The sequence below is a fragment of the Cryptomeria japonica genome, chromosome 6, assembly GCF_030272615.1.
Source record: "Cryptomeria japonica chromosome 6, Sugi_1.0, whole genome shotgun sequence".
Classification (NCBI taxonomy): Eukaryota; Viridiplantae; Streptophyta; class Pinopsida; order Cupressales; family Cupressaceae; genus Cryptomeria; species Cryptomeria japonica.
Genome location: NC_081410.1, coordinates 514127910 through 514155113, shown reverse-complemented (window position 1 = coordinate 514155113; position 27204 = coordinate 514127910).

The window sequence follows — 27204 nt, the reverse complement described above, 5'->3', positions numbered from 1 at the left end:
CAATTCTAGCTACCAGTGCTAAGGTTTCATTGTAATCAATTCCTTCTTTTTGAGAATATCCCTTACACACTAGTCTTGCTTTATTTTTGATTACCTTTCCATCTTCATTAAGTTTGTTTTTGAATACCCATTTGGTTCCAATCACATTTTTGTCTTTAGGCTGGGGAACTAATGTCCAAGTGTTATTCTTCTGAATTTGCTCTAATTCTTCTTCCATATCTTTAATCCAGTGTTTATCTTCACATTCCTCATTAATAGATGATGGTTCAATTTCAGAAATAAGACACACCTCTTCATTTCCCAATCTTCCTCTTGTCATAACTCCTTTATACTTGTTTCCAATTATCTGATCTTCAGAATGACTCAGTCTTAGATATCGAGGTGTCTTTGTTTGTTGTTGTTCCTCAATTACAGTGGAATTTTCAGATGATACCAGGGTAACTGGATCTTCATTCTGTACTGGTGGGTTGAGTGTAGGTTCATTTGTCAGAATTTTTGTTGGCAGTTCAGAGTCTATATACCTTGAAGTTCCTCTAAATTGTTCATCGATCTTCACATTTTTACTCTCAACAATTTTCTGCAGTCTTTTGTTAAAACATCTATATGCCTTACTCTTAGATGAATAACCAAGAAATATTCCTTCATCACTTCTAGGATCAAATTTACCAATATACTCATCTCTTTTGATATAGCATTTGCTTCCAAATATTCTGAAATATTTAAGTGTAGGAGGAATACCAAACCATAGTTCATGAGGGGTCTTACTGGTTTCACCTTTGATGTGAACTATGTTGAATGTATAGACCGTTGTAGTTACTGCTTCTCTCCAATATACATGTGGTAGGTTTGCTTCTAATAGCATACTTCTGGCTGCATCCAAGATAGTTTTGTTTTTCTTTTCTACAACTCCATTATGTTGTGGTGTTTGAGGTGTTGATAGTTGTCTTCTGATTCCATTCACTTCACATAATGCATTATATTCCTTAGATGTAAATTCTCCTCCTTGATCTGATCTTAGACATTTGATTTTCTTACTGGTTTTATTTTCTACCATTGCTTTGAATATTTTGAACTTCGCAAGTGCTTCTGATTTTTCTCTAAGAAAAGTAACCCAGCACATTCTAGAATAGTCATCAATGATTAGCATGAAATATCTATCACGTTGTAAACTTTTAGTTCTAGCTGGACCACATAAATCAGTATGAATTAAGTCAAGAGCATTATTGGATTTTTCTGGAATACTTTTGAATGTAGCTCTAACTTGTTTTCCAAATTGACATTCCTTACATACCGAATTGTGAGGCTTAACAATATTATGTAGATCTCTAACTGCCTTAGTAGTACTAATTTTTACCATGCAATCAAAATTTACATGACAGAGTCTCTTATGCCATAGCCAACTTTCATCAATATGTGCAATCAAGCATGTCTTTTCACTGTTATTCAAATGAAAGATATTACCTCTAGTTTGATTATCGGTTGTAATTTCCAAAACCAGTTCTATTCATGATTTTACATTTTCTATTTTTGAATTGTAACTAAAATCCTTTCTCAAGTAATTGACCAACACTCAAAATATTATGCTTTAAACCTTCAACATAGTAAACATTGTCAGTATTATTCTTACCATCAAGAGATATTGTACCTTTACCTTTGATCAAACAAGCTTTATCATCTCCAAATCTCACTAGACCTCCATTATATTCCTGAAAAGTCAAGAATTTACTTTTATCACTAGTCATATGATGTAAGCATCCTAAATCAATGATCCATTCATCCTTAACTTCAATTTTAGTCGCCAAGGCCTGCTCTACCTATTCAATAGTAGGTGTTGGTTGATCTTCTATTATAGCAACAAAAACCCATCCATTGTCTGTCGGATCCTCATCAGAATCATCAGTCACTCCTTCATCAATAAGATAACAAGATTCGTCTTTATTCTTCTTAAATCCATATCTCTGATATTCAGGGTTAGGCTTGTATGTGCTTCTAGCTTCTTCTCTTAGCCTAGCATGTCTATCAGGTCATCTTGAAGCCATATGATCAATCTTATTATAGTTAAAACATTTAAAGGGTGCTTTACCTTCATACTTACTTCCAACTGGACCTTTAGGCATTTTTATTGCAAATAGTGCTTCAAGTTCTTCAAGTTCTTCATTTTCTCTCCCGCTTTCTTCAAGTTCTCTTGCATAAAAGGCTTTCCAATCAGACTTGTCAAATGATGGTGCATATGATGTAAATGGTTTCAAAGCTAAATCTGTCTTTATAGTAGCAACTTGACTAAATTCCTCAATTTCAAAAGCTGAAATTTTTCTAATCAATGTATCCCTAGTTACTGATGTATTAGGCATTGTTCTTAACTCATTTATAGCAGTAACTTTCATTTTATATAATGGTGGCAATCCTCTTAAAAATTTTTAAACAATTTCATCTTCACTTAAAGTTCCTCCACAATATTTAATACCCAAAACAATTTCATTAACTCTTTCCATAAAAGCAGAAATCCTTTCATCTTCTTCCATTTTCAGATTTTCATACCTGACCAGGAAGCTTTCAAGTTTTGCAATTTTGATTGTGGAGTCTCTTTCATTTAGTGTTTCCAAATGATCCCAAATAGCTTTAGCTCTAGACTTATCTAATAATCTCATGATTTGCTGATTTGATAATGCGCTCAAATGCGCTTCTCTTGCTTTGCAATCATTTTCCTCATTTTTAGTCAAGTTAGGTGGATTAGGCTGATTTTGAGTAGGAGCAGTATAGCCATTCTTTGTAACATCCTATATTTCCTTTCCAATGCAATTTAGATGTGTCTCCATTCTGATCTTCCATATGCCATAGTTGGTTCCATCAATTTTAGGACTGTCCTTCCTAAAATAGTTAGTAGACATTGGATCTCCTCAAGCTGTTAAACTTTTGCAAAAGAGGACTAGGCTCTGATACCAATTGTTAGGTCCCAAAGACAATTGAGAAGGGGGGGGGTGAATCAGTTGTCAAATAAATTCAAACCAAAAACAACTTAAGCAACTTAATGCTTAATACCGGTAAACTAGTCTTTTATACCGGTAGACAGTTTTATTAGTTAATTGCAATACCCATAAAGATTAATCCATAAATCAAAAAGATAAAGTCATCCACAACACATAACACCAATATTTGTACGTAAAAACCCTGTAAGCGGAAAAACCACGATGGGAAACCTTACCCATAATCAGATGATACTACTGCAAATAGTAAGTGTATACAAATGGTGTCTGCACATGCAGAAAGGCCAAGCACCTAGAGCTCATTGCTCAAACACAAAATAGGAGTCACACTGACTACAATTGGATGGTTAAATCCAATAAGGATGTACTACTCAAATTAGCATCTTTCTATGCTGGATTCAGTACTGGTGTAGTTCTGATTGTCTTCACAAAAACCCTCCTTCAACCTTCAAATGATGTCTGCCTATATAGCTCTGCTTATTCTCACATATACCTTCACACAATCCTTTTTTGCATTCCACGTATGATCTTACAAATAAGATCTTACATTTATACCATAACCTAAGACCAATTTTAGTAGGTCAGCTCTAAAGGATATTACAATAAAATTAATTTACAATTAAAATAATATCCAATGCAATAACCAATTCAACATGTCGGCTTAATGCATTTACAACAATAATAAAACATCTCCATAGTTTGTCGTGCTGATCTGGAAAAGATAAACTTGCCGGTGTGTAACCTGGACCTATTTGCCGGTAATGAAAAATATGCGACTACGAATATGCCAATAACCAAATCTTCTAGATGAAGTGTCTAAACGATGTCTTCGACATAACCAAGTGTTTTCCATACCATTACAAGTGTCGGTGAACATTATATCCTGCCAGTGTACCAAATACCGGTGACTATGCATAAGTCAATTGCTTGCCGGTGAATGTTGTTGAATCTCCAAAGTACCAGAGTTGATAAGTGTTAGTAGGTGTTGATATCAATGACAAAAACATACCAAAATACCAACATACAATTGTTTTTGAAGTTGATCCACTAACTTCATTTTGTACACTTTTCATTATGTGTTAGGTGGTACTTGCATACACTTTTTATTTGTGGTATATTTATTGTCTCAATATTGATGTATATGTATAGTAGTATTTCCTTTATTTATATTATTATTGCAAGTATATTTTGTATCCTAGTAAAATCTAAAGCATTTGGTGAGTTTCGCTAAAGAATCAAACTTGATAAGATTTGATGTATTTTTTTATTAAGTATCATAGAATCACAAAGTTCAATTTTTTCTCATAAGAGCATCCACATTACAAACTTATTACATACTAGCTCCTTTCGAGCACCAAATTAGAAACAAAAATTGGAAGGCCAAGGGTCACAACTTAGAAATCCACTTTAAAAAACCAATGACAGACCAAGAGTCCCTCATGGGAGTTGAACTTGGGTCTCCACATTGAGAACTCAATGCTTTAACCAACTAGGCTCAATCCCTTGGACAAGATTTGATGTATTTAGTTAATTAATAATTAAATATTAACTTTCTCAGAAAATGATATGTTCTAAGAGTAAAATATACTTGAAAATGTTTGATATAATAAAATTTAATAATTCATATAGAACCAGAAAAATGTCATCTAATTTGATAATAATATCAGTGAGAAACATGTTTTTTAATTCATGTTAAGAACTCTGATGTTATCCATACCTATAACAACTCTTTTGGACCACACTAAAAGTGTTGAAGCTAATGTCTTGCATTTTTCAAAAAAATTTAAACAATTAGAAATGTATGCAAAAAACACATATAAGTATTGACTTATATAAGCAAGCATTGAAAAGAATTTATTGAAAATGATTCAAATTCATATAACTTATAATATATATTTTTTCACAGTGTGGTAGTTATAATTTTACATATAATATTTATATACTTATATAAAGTAGATTAATTTGTTTTGGAATTTATATTTTTAACTAGATTTGGTAAATAGGTTTTGAAATATTAGATGGTCATAATATTGATGTCAAGTTAAAATAAAAGTGATTATATAATGTGTTTTAACAAAATTGTAAGCTAACCCTCTTGAAATAAAATGTTCTTTTCTTATTAGAAAATATGATTCAAACTTATGTACAAAGAGGTTTTAATTTGAATAAGAACCATCTATACTCCTTTATGAACTTGATCCACTAACTTACAATGCTACCGTTCCACACTTTTCTTGATATTTTTATTTGTGACATAACTATTGTTTCAACCTTGATGTATAAGTATAGTAGTATGACATTTAATTGTATTATTAATGAGTCTATATTCTATATCTCAGTGAACTCTAATGTATTTGGTAAAATTCACTAAAGAATCAAACTTGATTAAATTTGATGTATTTATTTAATTATTAACTTGTTAAGAAAATCATATGTTCTAATTGAATAAAATATAGATAATAATGTTTGATATATTTAATTTAATAATTCATCCATAACCAAAAAAATATGTCATCTAATGTAACAATAATGACTTTTAAAAACATATCATTTTAATTGATGTTAACCATTCTAATGTTATCCATATCTATAAAAACTCCTTTAGGCCATACTAAAAAATGTTAAAGCTATTGTCTTGCACAATTCAAAAGTTTCCATCGATTTGAAATGTAGAGCGCAAAATAAAAGACTATAAATATTGACTTATAAAAGCATGCATTGAATTTTTTTTAAATAATTGATTAAAAATTATTTTACTTATATATATATATATATATATTCATAATGTCGAAGATTTAAGCAATTGGATAGTTACACATCAAATTTCATTAAAAAAAATTAGGCAAACCAGCACAGATAAGTATTGACTTATATATGCATGCATTAAAAATCTATAGACAAATTAAAAGTTGTGTACATGTCGCAGCTTATGAAATCTAGGCCACTGAAAATGGCTGAAAATGCATTTGATCTTCAGTCTTTGAACGCATGGGAGCGACTGAAAATGCATTTTTTTCAAATGAGAGGGCTTGAATCTTTTACTAACTATTTATACACTATTTATACATTTGATCCTCATCCTTATCCTTATGTGCATGTTGTTTGCATGCTTGATCTTTCTTCTTTTATTTTTTATCTTTTATCCCAAGACTATACTTGTGTTAGACACAATGTGCCACCAAGAGGGGGGTGAATCAGTGGTTCTCAAACCTTTCCCTTTAACTATCCTATATGAGTATACCAATTCTCAGATCTAACAGAAGGCAGACTTAATGGTTAGATTTGATATTATCTTAAATGCATTTACACATGAAAGGGACATCACATAACACTAGCATTTACGAGGAAAACTTAATATGGGAAAAACCTCGATGAAAACTGTTGTTGGAGAATACTGCTCCAATCAAGCCTCACAATGAAACTATAATTACAATGTTCAGGGAACTAAACCAAGGAGTACCAACTCCTGATTTAGGGAAACAACCCAAGGAGAAGCAACCCAAGGAGCACCAACCCCTAATTTAGGGCACCAACCCAAGGAGCTACAACCCCTACACAAAGCTCCAACTCAGTGTTCTACGAAGATAACAAATCAATACATAAGTTGTAACCCTAATTACAAGTGAATCTTGCAACCATGACACATAATCTCTCTATCAGTATCACCCCTTCTCTGCCTTACTCGTTCTCTACTCTTCCTATCACTCTATCGCTCTTCATCTCTTTGCCAGATCGTTATCTTCTTCTTTGTGCTACACTCTTTTGTTGCTGCCTTACTAGCTCAATTATACTAATTACCTTTCCTCTGCTTCTGCTTTGTTGGATCTCCTCTTCACTTGCTCTGCACTTCAATACTCTCTGTTGTCTTCTAGCTGATTCTAGCATTATCGATTGGCTTCGTTGATGCTCTCTTTCAGCTTGCTAGTTGCTTTAACCTTACCGGTTAAACCTTCGCTAAAACCTATTACTGGTTTTCTCCCTTCTGCTCAATCTCTATGATGCTCTACAAATATCACTCTTCATCTACTTCTCTATTTGGCCTTTGGCATTACTTGGCAACATCTCTCTCTGAGGCATCATCAAATTCTATCTTCGACCTGCATATTTATGATCAGACTTTCCTGCCAAAAGCAACCTTCAAACTTCACGCCTTAGGCTTTCTTCTAGTGATCACGAGGCACATAGAAACAAATTAGATCTCATTTGATCTGATCTCCTTGATCGATGAACAGCAACACACCAATCAAACCCTCCATTGTCATGCCTTATAGAACATGCCTTGTATTTTTAGTAAGCACTTCCTTGTATATTGACCTGCATCTGTCAAACACCATAAAAGTCTTAGCTATTTCCTTTGACAAGAAGGCACAAAGATTCGATTGACCTTCCTTCATCAACTCACCAACTGCTCCTTCAATCTACTCTGAGCCATGAACCCTTTGCAACTGATCCGTGAAATACATGGTCGACATTAATGTCGACCTACCACTATCTACCTCACCAGGAGGCACATCACCAAACTCAACATGCTGACCTGTGCATGCACACCACCTCAACACCACATGTCATCTATGTAGATGTCCATCACATCAAAGACCTCTATGTTGGCTGGACTTGGTCACCGACAATCAACACAAAACCGGTCCTTCTTTTCTATCAGTTTTCTAATCCTACTGGTGTCTCTCACTTTTCTAGTTAACCATCATGTTTGCACTTTGGTACTCTTGATGAATACTAAGAGAGGGGGGGGTGAATTAGTATACCAAAAAATAATGTACTTAAACACTTTAATAGTCTAGCAATGCACCGGTAAAATAGTTCAGCAAACAAATCGGTTAAGACACATGCAAACCAAATAGAAAATAATGCATTCACCCACAGAAGCACAATCACCAAAACACAAGAGATTTTGATGTGGAAACCCAAATGGGTAAAACCATGGTGACATGAAACTCACAAGTAACTATCTGCAAAATAGTAACCAGACCGGTTAAGGTCATACAATGTTCTTCACCAGAATAGATCCTGTTAGGAATCTCAATCTCTATTAGGAGATAAGTTCAATTAAAGACTACCTTGTGAGAGGATTTCAGATCCACAAATGTGAACCACCTTGTTAGAGGATTTACAAAGGCTTTTCTAGGCCTACCCGATTAAGGGTTTCTAACTTGTCAAAGATGTGAATAATCAACAAGTGAATGATCTAGAAAATGGCACAGTCTACTTGATTAGATCCATTGTAGCTCATAGCTAATGCATTTCAGCATTACTTCAGTCTTCAGTAACTCCTTACTCTATTACAACTCACAGACTTGATCTTCTTAGTTAAGATCGCACATTCAAGAATTTTTTCAACCACTATAAAACCTAATAGCTATACTCGCATACTCTCTCTCTCTCTCTTAAAACCCTAGACATGATGTCCTTAAAAGGAATCTAATTTCATGTCGGTCCAATAGGATTTCATTACAAGTTCCTAGGTTAATTGTATCTAGACACATTTGATAACATGACACAAAATCACCGTCAAAGTATCAGTGGATGGTAACTCATCACAAAAATATACCGATCGGTAACTCATCACAGAGTATTACCGGTTTGTCCAACTTTCCGGTTACCAGTTGGTAACTCAGAGTAATACCGGTTCAAATAGATTTCTAGTTGACAAAACTTGAAGACTAGAAAAAGATAACTGTCGCTTGTGGCTCCTTTGCTCTACTCCACTTGAGATCCTTAAACCGCTTGATCTCTCTATGCCGCTTGGGTCTTTATACCTCTTGAGATCGGTAAACATGTTTTGCATAACAATAGTAGTCTAAAGACTACAATATAATACTGGTTGAGCATAATTCATACATTCTCAAAGTGATCTCATAGCAAGTGTGTGTCCATCAATGACAATCACAACATAATCATCAAAATGCCAACAATCTCCCCCTTTGGCATTGATGGCAACACTTAGGAAAAGTTTTGACTTCTAAGTGTTTTACAACAAAATCATGCCATAAACAAAATTACTCCCCCTATGCATATACACTATCCCTTTTGCAAACAATACAATGTATACTACTTTCTTATAGAGATAGACATGAAAGTATACATAGCATGCATCAAAACTTAAATATAGATACTATTCCCCATTAAAATTTTAATGCAAGTATACTACTCCCCCTTTGCCAACAATGACAAAGTACAGCTAAATAACCCCTATTCTATTTGCATTAACAAAATAAGAGTTTATGACAATAAGGAGTGAAATTTGTCAAAAATAGATTTAAAGTCCTGCATAAATGTCTTCATGGATAAAGACCATGATTCAAGAAATGAGGTAGCAACCTCATTCTCTGTTTGCATCTAATAGACCTATTCTTCCATGGCATCCATGGTACTCATCTCGTGAGTGACCATTAGGGCATCTAGATTGAGGTAGCATTTCTGGAGAATTTGCAGTCTTGGCAGTAGGACTAGTTGAAGTTCCTGCAAATTACGTGTCTGGTTGCTTATCTCTAACTCAATTCTTGCAGACTGAAGTTGAAACTGGTGAGTAGTTTGTTCATATGTGGAGAAGGAATCATTTGGCATCTTGAAGGTGCTAATAAATGACTGCATATCAGATTGCATTTTATCCTTCTGAGTGAGCACATCATCATAGAATAGATGAGGTTGACAAATCTTTCTGAGTAGTAGATTGCCCTCATCCATTGCATCTCTGATGTCCTTTTGTGCCTTTTGGAGTTCTGACCGAAGCTCATTCAACTTCTTTACCAAAGCAATGTTCAGAGCCTTTTCATGCTCCTTCTTGGCATTTGTTTCTGTAACTGCTTCCAAGCTTTGGACCTGGTCTTCCACAACTGTACATAGAAGCTTTAATTAGGCAAGTGAGGAATCGGTACTGGGGAGGTTTGTACTGGGTATCAAATTGGTGAGCGTTTCCACCATAGTTTAGATAACATCTTCCTCCTTTTTCCTCCTTAGAGCATCCAATCACTCTTGAACAAGCTTAATGCTCTGCATCAGCTCTGATTCATTTGTAGACTGGAGGTCAATATGACTGGTAATGTGAGCCAGTTTGTCTTGACTACCGGTTGCCTTTGGAGTCTCCATCTAAGTGCTGTGTGCCGCTTCTTCTTTCTCTTTGGCTCTTTTCTTGTCTTCTTCTGCCTTCTTTTTCTCCTCTTCTTTCTACTTCTCTTCATCTTCATCCTTCTTCTTCTTCTCCTCTTCTTCCTTCTTTTTCTCCCCTTCCTTTTTCTTTTCCTCTTCCTTTCTCTTCTCCTCTTCCTTTTCCACTTCCTTCTTCTTCTTCTCATCTTCTTGTTTCTTATTCTCTTCTAATTTTCTCTTTTCTTCCTCTTTCTTTTTCTTCTCATCCTCTTTCTTTTTCTTCTCTTCCTCTTGCTCCTTTTCCTATTCTGCCTGTTTTGTCTAATAAAACCATGGCACAACTTAGTGAAATATATTATTGGCCAAAGTTGAAGGTAGAAATCAAAAAATTTATGCAAATATGTCAAGTTTGCCAATATGCCAAAGGGAGGAGTCAGAACACAAGATTATATCAGCCATTAACCATACATGAGAAACCACGGGATGATTTAAGCACAGACTTTGTCCTTGGATTACCAAGAACTCAATAGGATAACAATTCTATATTTGTCGTTGTTGACAAATTATCAAAAATGGCTCACTTTATAGCTTACAAGAAGACCAATGATGGTTCACATATTACAAAAAAATTTATTTATAAACGTTGTTAGATTGCATGGAAATACTAAAAAGTATAGTTGCAGACCATGACACTAAGCTGATGGGTCACTTTCAAATGAAACTTTGGAAGAAATTAGGCATTGATTTGAATTTTAGCTTAGCATATCATCCCCAAACAAATGGACAAACCAAAGTTGTTAATAGGATCTTATGAAAAGTGTTAAGGTGTTTGGTTGTTTACAAGCCTAAGCAATGGGATTTGATATTGCCTCAAGCTGAATTTGCATACAATGATTTAGTGAACAAGAGTAGAGGTAAAACACCATGTCAAATTGTTTATGGGTACAATGCTAGGCTTATTTCATAATTGAGAGATCTAAGAAATATTGAAGGATATAAGAGAAGTGTTGATGAAGAAGAATTTGATAAACACATGCAAAATTTGCACCAACAAGTAAGAGAAAAGCTCAATTGGCGTAGCCATCAATATAAAGTGAAGGTAGATTTAAAAAGGAGAGAAAATAATTTTGAAGGGGGATACATGGTGTTGGCACACCTAGAAAGGAACAATTCACCAATCATACCTACAAAAACCTCAAGTTGAAAAAGATTGGACCATGTAAGATCATCAAGAAGTTTTCACCAAATGTTTATGAGTTGGAGCTACCTATAGCTTTGGACATATCTCCAATTTTTAATGTATCTAAATTATACACTTACTATAAAGGAGATACAACACAACATCAAAAAATGGAGGAGGTAATATAACCAAAGAAATGGATGGAGGTTGAGAGTATTTTATATTCAAGAGTGGCTAGGAAGACTAGGGGCAATGAATATAGTCAAATATTTGGCGAAATTAAAAAATAGACTAGTAGAGGATGCTACATGGTTAACCCCATTGGATGTGGAGTCATTTCATTTAACCAAAAGCAACAAGATTTTTTATTCGAAGAAATAACATGATCATCCCACAAAACAAGGTAATAACTTCAATAAAACATTATCCTTGTATCAACTCATTTTAATTTGTAACATCAAAGGATTATACCTTGTAAGAAGTGGCTCAAAAAAATTTATACCTCGGTAATTTGATGTAGGGGCATCATAACATAGGTCTTTTGGTTGACTACTCAACAGGTACAATACCATAGGAGTTTTCTTTTAACATCTAATTTATTTTACTTTTGTTGGAAGTAGAAAATGGGTAAGTGCACAAAGTTGTGTCCACTTAGTGTGGAAGTTTTACACTTAGAAAAAAATGCCAAATCTCACAGAGCGCATGAGAAATGAAATGGGATCCCGAGCCAAAATTTGAAATGGGATCTCGTTTAGCTTCGGGATCCTGAGCCTAGATCTAAGAAACAAGATCCCGTTTCCTTTTTTCTTTTTTTTAAATTTCTTTTAAAAAAATTTATTTTATAAAAAACACAAGCTATATTTACATGAAATATAAAATTTATATATAATTCACATTTCTCTTTGTCTTTTTTTTTTCCTTTCTATCTCACATTGTCTCCTCTCTCCCAAAATCTATAACTGTGTATGTACCTCTCTCTCACGTCCTTGACTCTCTACTATTTATCTTCGCTATCTCTATACACCTCCCCTTATCCCCTACCTACCTATATTTCTCTATATATACATCTCTACCTCTCTCTTAATGTACCATCTCTCTCTCCTAATCAACTTATCTTTTTCTACCAATGTCATAATAGGTCCTATTAAGGGGTCTTATGTCATAATAGGTCCTCTTAAGTGGTCTTATGATAGAATAGGACCTTTTATGGCATAATAGGTCGTATTATGTCACAATGGGCCCTATTTTGACATAATAGGCCGCATTATGATATTATAGGTCCTATTATGACATAATACCCCTTAACAAGTCCTAGTAAGGGGTATAAAGTCATAATAGGTCCTCTTAAGGGGTTTTATGACATAATATGACCTACCATGTCATAATAGGACCTGATGACATAATAGGACCTATTACATCATGATAGATCTTATTATGTCATTATTAGTCCTATTATGACATAATACCCTTTAACAGGTCCTACTAAGGGGTATAATGTCATAATAGGTCCTTTTAAGGTGTCTTATGACATTATAGGACCTATTATGTCATAATAGGTCCTATTATGTGATAATCGATCTTATTGTGTCATAATAGATCCTACTAAGGGGTCTTATGTCATAATAGGTCCTCTTAAGGGTCTTATGACATAATAGGACACTATTATGACATAATAGGTCATATTATGACATAATAGGTCATATTATGACATAATAGGTCATATTATGTCACAATAGGACCTATTATGACACAATAGGACCTATTATGTCACAATAGGTCCTATTATGTCACAATGTGACCTATTATGAAATAATAGGTTGTATTATGACATTATAGGTCCTATTATGTCACAATGTGACCTATTATGACATAATAGGTCATATTCTGACATTATAGGTCTTACTAGGTCACAATAGGTCATGTTATGACATAATACCCCTTAAGTCTCTCTAAAAGTACCATCTCTCTCTCCTAACCAACTTATCTTTCTCTACATATGTTATAATAGGTCCTACTAAGGGGTCTTATGTCATAATAGGTCCTAGTAAGAGGTATAATTGTTACTACTTACCAAATTGCCATTAATTTTATGTCAAAGTTATATTATATACTCTAGTTAGTTACAGAAGAAAGCAGTCACAGAACACAGTATACACTGAGCTGTCTACCGAGTATCTTTTCATGTCTACCGAGCAGCAAAGATGACATACCGAGTTGATATACACCGAGTGAAACATGTTACCAGATTCATTGAACCTGGACATGCATATGAAAACGTGTTACAAGATCAAGGCACATCTAACCGTTATCACATTGGAAATTGCACTCGAAGATTGTGTATGATTTCGAGGTCATCTAATCAATGAAATATTTTACATGGTTACAAATCATGTTTGTAAAATCGAAGCAATGAATTGGATCACCATCTTAAGAGATCTATTTATACAACATGAGTTAAGGGTGTATGTATGAGTGTAAGAAGACTGTTATAGAGACACAGCGGTCACCGAGAAGGTTTTTAGAGAACGGTCAAAGAACAGAGTAAACAGAAGGGTTTACCGAGTTACTATATGGGTTACTGAGGTATGCTATAAGCGAGGTAATCTTATTCTGAGCACATAGAATCTGCTATAACATTTTAGATGTAAAGCTACGGATATTTGTAATGATTTTATTGTAATATTGTGAAGTTGAAAGAGAAACCTTTAACAGGGTAAAAGACTCTAATCAAGTCTATAAATTGTAAAGCCTCTAACTAGGTGCAGCATTTAGATTAAGTGTTGTAAAATCCTTTAGAAAGGTAGATGTAACAGATCTCATTACTCCTAACAGGGTAAGCTATCAGAAATAGCTAAACATGTAGCTCTAACCGAGCACTCTTTATTATTGCAGTAGTGAAGTTCTGGGTGCCATCCCCATCGCAGTTTTTCTCTCTAACCAAGAGTTTTTGTGTAACCATAATATATGTGTTATGGAGTGAATCATGTATGGTTGTTATCTATTTGTTTTAGCATTGTTTTATGTTACTGCACTATTTGGTTTATGCATAACAGTAAAGTTATTATTCAAGAAGGGTTTTGGAGTACTGATTCACTCCTCCCCTCTCAGTACATTAGCTTTCCATATTGGGGCTAACAATAATGTCATAATAGGTCCTCCTAAGGGGTCCTATGACATAATAGGTCGTATTATGACATAATAGGTCGTATTATGTGATAATAGGTCGTATTATGACATAATAGGTCGTATTATGTGATAATAGGTCGTATTATGTCATAATAGGACCTATTATGTCACAATGGGACCTATTAGGACAAAATAGGCCATATTATGATATTATAGGTCCTATTTTGTCATAATATGTCCTATTATGACATAATACCCCTTAACAAGTCCTAGTAAGGGGTATAAAGTCATAATAGGTCCTCTTCAGGGGTTTTATGACATAATATGACCTATGATGTCATAATAGGATGTATGATGTCATAATAGGACCTATGATGACATAATAGAACCTACTACATCATTACAGATCCTATTATGTCATTATTAGTCCTATTATGACATAATACCCTTTAAAAGGTCCTACTAAGGGGTATAATGTCATAATAGGTCCTCTTAAGGGGTCTTATGACATAATAGGACCTATTATGGCATGACATGTCCTCTTAATGGCTCTTATGACATTATAGGACCTATTATGTCATAATAGGTCCTACTATGTGTTAATCAATCCTATTATGTCATAATAGGTCCTACTAAGGCCCGCCTAATGTCATAATAGGTCCTAGTTAGAGGTATAATGTCATAATAGGTCCTCTTAAGGGGTCTTATGACATAATAGGACCTATTATGACATAATAGGTCCTAGTCATAATAGGTCCTATTATGTGATAATAGATCCTATTATGTCATAGTAGGTCCGGCTAAGGGGTCTTATGTCATAATAGGTCCTAGTAAGAGGTATAATGCCATAATAAGTCCTCTTAAGGGGTCTTATGACATAATAGGACCTATTATGACATAATAGGTTCTATTATGCTACAACAGGACCTATTATGACATAACAGGATGTATTATGTCATAATAGGACCTATTTAGATACAATAGGTCATATTATGACATTATAGCTCCGATTATGTCACAATAGGTCATGTTATGACATAATACCCCTCAACTCTCTCTAAACGTACCATCTGTCTCTTCCAACCAACTTATCTTTCTCTGCATATGTCATAATAAATCCTACTAAGGGGTCTTATGTCATAATAGGTCCTCTTAAGGGATCTTATGACATAATAGGTCCTATTATGACATAGTAAGTCGTATTATGTCATAATAGGACCTATTTTGACATAATAAGTTGTATTATGTCATAATAAGACCTATTATGTCACCTATTATGACATAATACCACTAACATGTCCTAGTAAGGGGTATAAAGTCATAATAGGACCTCTTAAGGGGTTTTATGACATAATATGACCTTTGATATCATAATAAGACCTATGATGACATAATAGGACCTATTACATCATCATAGATCCTATTATGTCATAATTGGTACTTTTATGACATAATACGCTTTAACAGGTCCTACTAAGGGGCATAATGTTATAATAGGTCCTCTTAAGGGGTCTTATAACATAATAGGGCCAATTATGACATGACAAGTTCTCTTAAGGGGTCTTATGACATTATAGGACCTATATGACATAATAGGTCCTATTATGTGATAATCGATCCTATTATGTCATAATAGGTCCTACTAATGGGTGTTATGTCATAATAGGTCCTACTAAGAGGTATAATGTCATAATAGGTCCTCTTAAGGGGTATTATGACATAATAGGACCTATTATGACACAAAAGGACTTGTTATGACACAAAATGACTTATTATGTCACAATGAGACCTATTATTACATAATAGGTCGTATTATGACATTATAGATCCTATTATGTCACAATAGGTCCTGTTATGACATAATACCCCTTAACAAGTCCTACTAAGGGGTATAAAGTCATAATAGGTCCTCTTAAGGGTTTTTATGAGATAATATGACCTATGATGTCGTAATAGGACCTACGATCACATAATATGACCTATTATGTCATCATAGGTCCTATTATGTCATAATCAGTCCTATTATGACAAAATAACCTTCAATAGGTCCTACTAAGGGGTATAATGTCAAAACACATCCTCTTAAGGGGTCTTATGACATAATAGGACCTAATATGACATGACATGTCCTCTTATGGGGTCTTATGACATTATAGGACCTATTATGACATAATAGGTCCTATTATGTGATAATTGATCCTATTATGTCATAATATGTCCTACTAAGGGGTCTTATGTCATAATAGGTCCTATTAAGAGGTATAATGTCATAATAGGTCCTTTTGAGGAGCCTTATGACATAATAGGACTTATTATGACTTAATAGGTTGTATTGTGTCATAATAGGACCTATTATGACTTAATAGGTCGTATTATGTCATAATAGGAGCTATTATGTCACAATAGGACCTATTATGACACATTAGGACCTATTATGTCACAATGAGACTTATTATGACATAATAGGTTGTATTATGACATTATAGGTCCTATTACATCACAATTTATAAGATCTTCTAAAATCTAGAATCTGTATTATAACTCCTAGAGATCTGAAACCACTCTTAGACATCCTACCAATATATACATGAAATATAACTTAAAGTATAAGAAAGGAAAAAAACAAAGGGAAATGTGACTTAAAATTAAATGTTATATTTCATGTATATATAGTTTGGTTTAAAAAAAAAAAAATTAAAAAATTAAAAAATGTATATATAGTTTATTTATTAAAAAAAAAAAAAAATTAAAATAAGGGGAAATGGGATCTTGTTTTGTTTTTGAAATGGGATCCTGTTTCAAAACGAGATCCCATTCGCTAAATGTGTTTTTAATTATTTTAAAAAATGAAACGGGATCCCGTTTCGTAAAATTTCAAACTTTGGTTTGGTTGTAGCTTCGGTTTTGGCTTGGGAAATGGCTTGGAGAGCCGACCCTTTGGCTTGGACCTGGTTTGACCTGCAACTTGAAGGACAAATCAATCTTCATATAAAATAATGACTTCAAAAATATATCTGAACACCAAATTTTCAGAATTTTTTTAAACAATGAAAACCCATTATAGTAGAGTCTGTCTAGATTCAAAATATGTATTTTTTTTAAAAAATGGATCAATATTTTAATTTGTAAAAATAATTACTAATGAAAGAGGTCTATAAACTCGAAATAACATAGTTTTTTAGTTTTTTAATAACTTTTTTGTCTCTAAGTTTTTTGAAAAAAAATTATATGGCATGAAACTAGAGACAGTTCTATATAGTTTAAAAATAAAAAATAAAATAAAAATGTTAAGTTTAGGTCAAATCATGTTTATCGTACACAAAATTTTTTCAAAACAGTGATTATGGACAATAAAATATTAACAAAAAAATTGTGCAGAAAAAATTACAAAAAAATATTCTCATCAAAGGTGAGTGAGTTATAGATCTTTTCCCAAAAGGATTTATAAAAATAATTTCATTTAGGTCAAATTATGCTTGTTTTACACAAGCATGGTATGGTCCTGAAAAGTGACTTTTAAACTATAGGTTTTAGTAATGGCTATTCAAACTTCATTTTTAAGATTTGGGTATTAAAATAAATTACATATTTGGAAAGTAGACTTCGAGCACTACATTTTCTATTCCTGAATTTTTTCAAGATTCATTCTTCAAATGCCTCAAATATTTAGGTCAAATAGGATGAAATTGAAAAAAATGGGAAAAACCTTCCAGTTTTTGGCCAAAAAGTGGACACAACTTCTTGCAGGTACCCAAACACACCCATAAAGACTCATAAATAATTTGTAGTTAGGAAAAATGATAAAGGAACGAGTCTAAGTGGGAGTTTTAAGTTTGGAAAATGAAATGGAAAGCATTTATGAGAGATTTTGGGGAGGTTGCAACAGTTTTAGGTGGATTTTGGGGAATTGTCTAGAATTTTTTCAATTTTGGTTTTGTGAAGATAGAGCAAAAAAAATATAAAGAGGAGAATAAGGAAGAAGAGAGCATAGAGAACTCAAAGAGGGAGTTCTCTCTCTCTCTCTCTCTCTCTGTATATATATATATATATATATATATATATATATATATATATATATATATATATATATATATATATATATATATATATATGTTTTTGTTCTCAATGGGAAAAAATGTGTGTATGTGCTTGACCACGTGGGATCCTTTTGAATTCTATTGCATAAATTGGGCCATTGTAGCAATAGTTTCCAACTAAAAAGTGCCCATTTTAATAGCAAACTAAAATTTCCTCTTTGGGCAAATTTTTACAAAATCCAAAATTTGCCATTTATGAAAATTTTCAAATCTATCCCAAAAGTCACAAAATATTCTAGAAATCTAAAAAATGTTGTTAAGGCACAAATTTCCAACTGTTTAACCCCATAAATATTACAAGTTCAAAAGTAACTAGAAAAACAACTTTCTAAAAATGTGAAAATAAAACACTAAAAACCAATTTTGAAGCCACATGCGAAAGAATTTGGCCTTGAAAAGTTGATTGAACCAAGGTCCTACCAAAATGGGTTTTGTTGGTAATCCAAACAAATCCTCATGATAAACCTCCACATTAATTTTTAGTCCAAATGTACAACTGAGCCAAAACTTATGACCTTGCAGAGTCGCTACATCATTTTGTCATCTTATTAGATATCAATTCCTTTACGTTGTTAATGTATATCCTCAATATAGATAATTCTTGATCTAATACATAAATTACAAAGTTATCTTTCTAAACTTTAATTATATTTTTTAGGTGGTCCTTAATACAATTTTTATTTGTGGCATAATTATTGTCTCAACCGTGTTGTACAAGTAAAGTAGTATTTCCTTTACTTTTTTATTGTTGTTGGGTGTATATTCAATATCTAAGTGAAATATTAAGCATTTTTTGAGTTTCACTAAAGTATCCTAGTTGATAAACTTTGATGTATTTATTTAATTAATTTTTAGACATTAAATTTTTAAGAATATTATATGTTCTTAGAACATAAAATATAGATAATAAATTTTTATATATTTACATTCATTCATAACTTAAAAAAATTGTCATCTAGTGTGATAATAATAACTCTGAAAAATATATTGTTTTAATTTATCTTAATCATTTTGATATTATCTATATCCGTAACAACTCCTTTAGACCATACAAAAAGTGTCAAAGCTAATGCATTGAACTTTTCAAAAGATTTAAGTAATTAGAAATATAGACAAAAGAAAAATTAGAAAACACATAAAATTATTGACTTATAAAAGCATGTATTGCAACAATTCATTGAAAATGATTCAAAATCATATTACTTATAATTTCTATATTTTCATAGTGTGCTAGTCACATGTTGTGTGTGTGTGTGTGTGTGTGTGTGTGTGTGTGTGTGTGTGTGTGCGTGTGTGTGTGTGTGTGTGCATGTGTGTGCGTGCATATGCACGCATGCACACACACACACACACATGCACACATTATTTTTAAATAGATTTAGGATATAGGTTTTGAGATATTAGATGATCATAAAAATTGATGTCTAGTTAAAATAAAAGTATTTATATGATGTTGTTTAATAAGATTGTAAGATAGTCTGCTTGAAATAAAATTCTCTTTTTCTTACTGGAAAATATGTTTCAAACTTATACACAACTAGGTTTGAATTTGAGTAAGAAGCATGTATACCCCTTTTTGAAGTTGATCCACTAGCTTATATAATTCTACCTTTAACAACTTTCAAGATTTTTGTTAGGTGGTACTTGCATACAAGTTTAATGTTTGGTATACTTATTATCTCAACCTTGCTCTATAAGTATAGTAGTATTTCTTTTATTTGGATTATTATTGGGTGCATATTCTATATCCCAATGAAATCTAAAGCATTTGGTCAATTTCACTAAAAAAATAGAATTGATTAAATTTGATGTATTTAACTAATTAAATTTTAGACATTAAATTTCTAGAAAAATTATATGCTCTAATCAAATAAAATATATTTGATAATATTTGATAAATTTAATTTAAAATTCATTTGTAAACCAAAAAAAATGTCATCTACTACAATAAAAATAACATTATAAAATTCTGAGTTTAATTTATGTGAACCATTCTATTTTTATCCATATCCATAGGAACTCTTTTAGACCACATTAAAATTATTAAATCTAATGCCTTTCACCTTTCACTTTTGATAATATTTAAATAATTAGAAATGTATGGAAAAATAAAAATAAAACATATAATTATTGACTTATCTAAGCATGCATTGAAGTTTTTTATCAAAGTGATTCAAAGTTATATCTTATAATTTACATATTTTCATAATGTTGTAGTTATAATTTTACCTATAATTTTATGTATTTATATAAAGTAAATTTATCTTTTTTACAATTTATATTTTTGATGTTTATGATATAGGTTTTAAAATATTAGATATTCATAAAAAACGATGTCAAGTTAAAATACAAATATTTATATGATGTGTTTAATAATATTATAGTCCTCTTGAAATAAAATACTCTTTTTCTTACTAGAAAATATGATTCACACTTTTATATAAAGAGGGTTGAATTTGAATAAAAAGCATGTATACCCCTTTTTGATGTTGATCCACTAACTTACATAGTTCCCCTTTCATAATTTTCATGATATTTTTTAGGTAGTACTTGCATTCAATTTTTATTTTGGTATGCTTATTATTTCAATGTTGTTCTATAAGTATAGTATTATTTTTGTTGTGTGCATATTCTATATCTTAGAGAAATAAAAAGCATTTGATCAGTTTCACTATCAATTTAGAATTGATAAAATTTGATGTATTTAGTTAATTGAATTTTTGACATTAACTTTCTAGAAAAATTATATGTTACAATCAAATAAAATATAGAGAATAATGTTTGATATATTTAATTTAATAATTCATTTATAACCAAAAATGTTGTCATCTAATGTGATAATAATAACATTAAAAAAATATCATTTTAATTGATGTTAATCATTGCAATCTTATCCATATAACAACTCCTCTAACCACATTAAAAGTATCAAAGCTAATGCCTTGCACTTTTCATAATATTTAATCAATTGGAAACATATAAGTAGTGACTTATATAAACATGTATTGAAATTATTTATTGAAAGTGATTCAAAATTATATTAATTATAATTTTTATATTTTCATAGTGTGGTAGTTGCAATTTTATATATAATATTATTATATTTATGTATTTATATAAATTAATTTTTTTCTTTTTAGAATTTATATTTTAAAATAGATTTAGGATATATGTTTTGAAATATTAGATAATTATAAAAATTGATGTTATGTTAAAATAAAACTATTTAAGTATTTATATGATATGTTTTAACAAGATTGTAAGCTAGGCCTCTTGAAATAAAATCCTATTTTCTTACTAAAAAATATGACTCAAACTTACATACAAAGAGATTTGAGCTGGAGTAAGAAGCATTTACAATGTTAGGACCTAGAGACAACTGAGAGGGGGGGTGAATTAGTTGTCAAATAAATTCAAACCAAAAACAACTTAACCAACTTAATGCTTAATATTGGTAAACCAATCTTTTATACTGGTAAACAGTTTTATCAGTTCATTCCAATACTGGTAAATATTAATGAATGAATCAAAAAGACAAAGTCATCCACAACACATAACACCAATATTTGTACGTGGAAACCCTGTAAGGGGAAAACCCACGATGGGAAACCTTACCCACAATCAGATGATACTACTGCAGATAGTAAGTGTATACAAATGGGGTCTACACATGGAGAAAATCCAAGCGCCTAGAGCTCACTGCTCAAACACAAAATAGGAGTCACACTGACTACAATTGGATGGTTAAATCCAATAAGGATGTACTACTCAAATTAGCATCTTTCTATGCTGGATTCAGTACTGGTGTAGTTCTGATTGTCTTCACAAAAACCCTCATTCAACCTTCAAACGATGTCTGCATGTATAGCTCTACTTATTCTTGCATATACCTTCACACAATCCTTTTTCGCATTCCACATACGATCTTACAAATAAGATCTTACATTTATACCATAACCTAAGACCAATTTTAGTAGGTCATCTCTAAAGGATATTACAATAAAATCAATTTACAATTAAAACAATATCCGATGCAATAATCAATTCAACATGTCGACTTAATGCATTTACAACAATAATAAAACAACTCCATAGTGTGTCATGCTGATCTAGAAAAGATAAACCCGCCGGTGTGTAACCTGGACATATTTGCTGGTAACAACAAATATGCCAATAACCAAATCTTTAAGACAAAGTGTCTAAATGATGTCTTCAACATAACCAAGTGTTTTCGATGCCATTTCAAGTGTTGGTGATCACTATATCCTTCCAGTGTACCAGATACCGGTGACTGTGCATAAGTCACTTGCTTGTCGGTGAATGTTGCCGAATCTCCAAAGTGCCAGAGTTGATAAGTGTTAGTAGGTGTTGACATCAATGACAAAACCATACCAAAATACCAACAATCTAACCCTTTGGCATTAATGGCAACACAAGATGGAAAAACCATCAAAGTGCCAAAACGGAAATGCCAAATACCAAAAGCCAACAATCTCCCAAAAGAGATCATAACCGGAAATCAAAATATAGATACAAAGAGTAATAATCTCTCCCCCAATGAATAATCTCTCCCAAAAGATGATGTGTTTTTCCATATCAATCTCTCCCCCTTTGACATAAAATGCCAAAGTAGAAATAAAATAAAAAACTATTTTTCAGATACAAAATACCAGCCAATTCAGTATACCAACTACTCCTGCTGGGAAGTAGCTTCATCGTCAAAGCCAGAGTAAAAGATTTCTCTGTTAATTCTGTCAGATGATGACAAACATTAACTTCCTAAGTCTCTACTAGTGGGGGTATGACCCCAAGCTGATCTCTGAGATATTCAAATGTCTACTTAGGCAGAGGTTTAGTGAAAATATCTGCAATCTGCTCTTTAGTATTCACATAAACCGGTTTTATTTCTTTTGCTTCAACTTTTTCCCTTAGAAAATTTAGTTTGATAGAAACATGTTTGGTTTTAGAATGTAATACCAGATTCTTAGATATATCAATTGTTATAGTGTTATCACAATAGATAGTAATAGGTTCCTTGCACTTTACCTTTATGTCCTTCAACATTTTCTTAAGCCATAATACCTGTGTATAGTTAGTTGTTGCCGCAACATATTCTGATTCTATTGTTGATAAAGATGTACAACTTTTTTTCTTACTCAACCAAGAAATTAATCTTCTTCCAAGAAAAAATGCTCCGTCGGTGGTGCTTTTTCTATGATCCACATCTCCTGTCCAATTTGCATCTATGTATGCACATAATTCAGAGTTTTCATTTCTAGGATACGATAATTCAAGATTTGCAGTGCCTTGTAAGTACCAGAAAATCCTTTTTACAGCTGCTTCATGATTTTCTCTAGGATTACTTTGAAATCCTGAAACAATACATACTGCATTCATGATATCAGGTCTGGTTTGTGTCAAATATAGTAAATCTCCTATCATAAATTTGTACCTAGTCGGATTAATAGGTGTAGATTCATCCCTTAGTGATAATTTGTGATTTGTAGTCATAGGTGTGCTTACCGGTTTAGAGTTCTCTATCCCAAATTTCTTTAGTAACTCTTTCAAGTACTTGGATTGACTCAAGAATATACCTTTATCTGTTTCAGAAATCTGTAATCCTAAAAAGAATTTTATTTCTCCAATCATAGACATTTCAAATTCTTGTTGCATTTCAATAGAAAAATCTTTACATAATCCATCTTCTCCTCCAAAGATTATATCATCAACAAAATCTTCTATAACCAAGATGTCATTATTAGTCACTTTTTAATATGAGTTGCTGTTAGCATTACCTTTAGAAAAACCAATTTTCAAAAGATACTTATCCAATCTTGCATACCAAGCTCTTGGAGCTTGCTTCAACCCATACAAAGCTTTTCTTAACCTGCAAACCATATCATTGTTATCTGTCAAAGAAAATCCATTAGACTGTTCAATGTAAACTTCTTCTTCAAGATCTCCATTTAGAAATGCACATTTAATATCCATTTGATATACTTTGTAGTTCTTGTGTGCTGCAAAAGCCAAGAATAATCTAACTGCCTCAATTCTAGCTACTGGTGCTAAGGTTTCATTGTAATCAATTCCTTATTTCTAAGAATATCCCTTACACACTAGTCTTTCTTTATTTCTAATTACCTTTCCATCTTCATTAAGTTTGTTTCTGAATACCCATTTGGTTCCAATCACATTTTTGTCTTTAGGCCGGGGAATTAATGTCCAAGTGTTATTCTTCTGAATTTGCTCTAATTCTTCTTCCATATCTTTAATCCAGTGTTTATCTTCACATGCCTCATTAACAGATGATGGTTCAATTTGAGAAATAAGACACACCTCTTCGTTTGCCAATCTTCCTCTTGTCATAACTCTTTTATACTTGTTTCAAATTATCTGATCTTCAGAATGATTCAGTCTTATAGACCGAGGTGTCTTTGTTTGTTGTTGTTCCTCACTTACAGTGGAATTTTTAGATGATACCAGGGTAAGTGGATCTTCATTCTGTATTGGTGGGTTTAGTGTAGGTTCATTTGTTAGAATTTTTGTTGGCAGTTCAGAGTCTATATACCTTGAAGTTCCTCTAAATTGTTCATCAATCTTCACATTTGTACTCTCAACAATTTTCTGCAATCTTTTGTTAAAACATCTATATGCCTTACTCTTAGATGAATAACCAAGAAATATTCCTTCATCACTTCTAGGATCAAATTTACCAATATACTCATCTCTTCTGATATAGCATTTGCTTCCAAATATTCTGAAATATTTAAGTGTAGGAGGAATACCAAACCATAGTTCATGAGGGGTCTTACCGGTTTCACCTTTAATGTGAATTTTGTTGAATGTATATACCGTTGTACTTATTGCTTCTCTCCAATATACATGTGGTAGGTTTGCTTCTGATAGCATACTTCTAGCTGCATGCAAGATAGTTTTGTTTTTCTTTTCTACAACTCCATTTTATTGTGGTGTCCGAGGTGTTGATAGTTGTCTTCTGATTCCATTCACTTCACATAATGCATTATATTCCTTAAATGTAAATTCTCCTCCTTGATCTGATCTTAGACATTTGATTTTCTTACCGGATTCATTTTCTACCATTGCTTTGAATATTTTGAACTTCCCAAGTGCTTCTAATTTTTCTCTGAGAAAAGTAACCCAACACATTCTAGAATAGTCATCAATGATTAGCATGAAATATCTATCACCTTGTAAAATTTTAGTTCTAGCTGGACCACATAAATCAGTATGAATTATGTCAAGAGCATTATTGGATTTTTCTGGAATACTTTTGAAAGTAGCTCTAACTTGTTTTCCAAATTGACATTCCTTACATACCGAATTGTGAGGATTAACAATCTTAGGTAGATCTCTAATTGCCTTAGTAGTACTTATTTTTACCATGCAATCAAAATTTACATGACAGAGTCTCTTATGCCATAGCCAACTTTCATCAATATGTGCAATCAAACATGTCTTTTCACTATTATTCAAATGAATGATATTACATCTAGTTTGATTACCCATTGCAATTTCCAAAACCAGTTCTATTCATGATTTTACATTTTCCATTTTTGAATTGTAACTAAAATCCTTTCTCAACTAATTGACCAACACTCAAAAGATTATGCTTTATACCTTCAACATAGTAAACATTTTTCAGTATTATTCTTACCATCAAGAGATATTGTACCTTTACCTTTGATCAAACAAGCTTTATCATCTCCAAATCTCACTAGACCTCCATTATATTCCTAAAAAGTCAAGAATTTACTTTTATCATGAGTCATATGATGTAAGCATGCTGAATCAATGATCCATTCATCCTTAACTTCAATTTTAGCTACCAAGGCCTGCTCTACCATTTGAATAGTAGGTGTTGGTTGATCTTCTGTTATAGCAACAAAAACCCATCCATTGTATGTCGGATCCTCATCAGAATCATCAGTCACTCCTTCATCAACAAGATAACAAGATTCATCTTTATTCTTCTTAAATCTGTATCTTTGATATTCAGTGTTAGGCTTGTATGTTCTTCTAGCTTCTTCTCTTAGTCTAGCATGTCTATCAGGTCATCTTGAAGCCATATGACCAATCTTATTATAGTTAAAACATTTAAAGGGTGCTTTACCTTCATACTTACTTCCAACTGGACCTTTAGGCATTTTTCTTGCAAATAGTGCTTCAAGTTCTTCATTTTCTCTCCTGCTTTCTTCAAGTTCTCTTGCATAAAAGGCTTTCCAATTAGACTTGTCAAATGATGGTGCATATGATGTAGACACTTTCAAAGCTAAATCTGTCTTTATAGTAGCAACAGGACCAAATTCCTCAATTTCAAAAGCTGAAATTTTTCTAATCAATGTATCGCTAGTTACTGATGTATTAGGCATTGTTCTTAACTCATTTATAGCAGTAACTTTCATTTTATATAATGGTGGCAATCCTCTTAAAACTTTTGAAACAATTTCATCTTCACTTAAAGTTCCTCCACAATATTTAATACCCAAAACAATTTCATTAACTCTTTCCATAAAAGCAGAAATCCTTTCATCTTCTTCCATTTTCAAATTTTCATACCTGACCCAAAAGCTTTCAAGTTTTGCAATTTTGACTGTGGAGTCTCTTTCATTTAGTGTTTCCAAATGATCCCAAATAGCTTTAGCTCTAGACCTATCTAATAATCCCATGATTTGTTGATCTGATAATGGGCTCA